Below are 1628 nucleotides of genomic sequence, written 5' to 3' on the forward strand. Positions count from 1 at the left end.
TCTAGAGCATACATCTTTTTCATATCTCCCATACAAATCCACTTATGGGCAAGCATCATTTGCTATTCTCAACACCCCCCTCAAATGATGAGTCTCTACCCTTGCTGGCTTTTGCCCCCCCTACATGATGACATGGCCTTGGAGACTAGCTCTTTGGCACCTTAGTCAAGTTAAGTCTTGGAACTTTAAATTTTAGTAAATGTTTTTTTTAAAAAACATCCACTATGGGAAACAAGAACCAGTATGGGAAATTGAGATCCACAATGGGAAAAACATGATCCACTAAGGAAAATTCTTTGATGTTAGCAGCAGAAATTTCTTTATCTTCTTCATTTTTCTTTTGCTTCTTTGGCATCCTTTGGTGATGTCCTTGATCTTCTTGGTCTTTTATTCATGCTCTTCATCTTTGACTTTTTTTTCATTATCTTGTGCTCTAGTATTCTTTGTGAGGTTCTTTTTCTCAGTGAGTTTGAGATGGTTACAAATAGGTACATTATTGCCGTGACTTGACATGACTTGTTGAACCATTACATAGATCTTGGGATACATAGATTTTGGAGTTCCATTTGGCCTTATGAGGTCCTTACATTTCTTTGGGCATACAAGATGAATACATTTCTCTTCTGATGGCTTTGGGACTTGCTGGAATACATGGCTTGATATCACATTCTTTAATCGTAGGAGTTTGCCTGAATTCTTGAAAGACTTTTTTGTCTCTTCAAGATAATGGTTTTTCTGTTCTCTTCTTCAGCCCCCTCAGCTACTTTGTTTAGTTTCTCCTTTACAGTAGCCAAGATTTCCTTGAGATCACCATCATACTTATAGAGTTTCAGCTCATCACCTCCAAGTATCTTATCAGAAACCTACCTTCCTATCTTCCGTCCCCCTGATCTGCTGAATGTGCAAAGTACACATTGTAGAAGTGACAAATAAAAGCAAGAGGATCCTTTTTAGTAAGTTCATCCAGATAAGTTGAATAAGACAGTCTAGCTTCACCAGGTTTAGGAATATCATAGCCTTGACTTTTAAACCATTCCAGGTCTTTCAAGCAGACCTTTCCAAACCAAAGTTTCTGAATTCTACATAGATTTTATACGGAGCTTTATTCACGACACTTTCCATCGTATCATATATAGCCTTACTATTAACAAGAAATTTGATGTAGCCTTCAACAAACGGTTGCCATTTGGCTAGGGGCTTGTCGTCCTTTTTTGCTTCTTTCTCTAATTTTCTCTTATGGCCTTGCGCCTGCTGGTGGACTATACAGCTTTGCTCATTTGACAAGTTGCCTTCAATGGCATTGGGGTTTGGCTTTGTGACGATGTTGTTACTTGCGCTACCTGCAAATCCATTCTCCCAAACCATAGCCATAGCCACTATGATGAGAAACTGGCCCACTAGCCTTGAGGATTTTTTCAATGCAATAGAATACACTTTCAGATCATAAATTATATCTTTGAGGTCTTCCTTGACTATCTACGAATCACCATTGGGCCTTTCGCAGGTTTCATAATTTGCAGGATGATGGCATACCCCATTATGACCTACATGAGAGGATAAAAAGATTAAAGTGAGACACAACCCCATTATTGCAATGGGGTTCAACCCTGCACAAGTCGAATTAGTGA

At 38.8% G+C, this 1628-nt stretch overlaps 1 pseudogene; it reads right to left on the reverse strand.

The window, feature by feature from the left end:
* Positions 1–387: 387 nt before the first annotated feature.
* Positions 388–1371, reverse strand: LOC148029021 (heme oxygenase 1, chloroplastic pseudogene; annotated as a pseudogene).
* Between the last annotated feature and the right edge of the window lie 257 nt (positions 1372–1628).

The sequence above is a fragment of the Lygodium microphyllum genome, chromosome 11, assembly GCF_053477565.2.
Source record: "Lygodium microphyllum isolate KBCC chromosome 11, Lygodium_microphyllum_v1.1.10, whole genome shotgun sequence".
Taxonomy (NCBI): domain Eukaryota; kingdom Viridiplantae; phylum Streptophyta; class Polypodiopsida; order Schizaeales; family Lygodiaceae; genus Lygodium; species Lygodium microphyllum.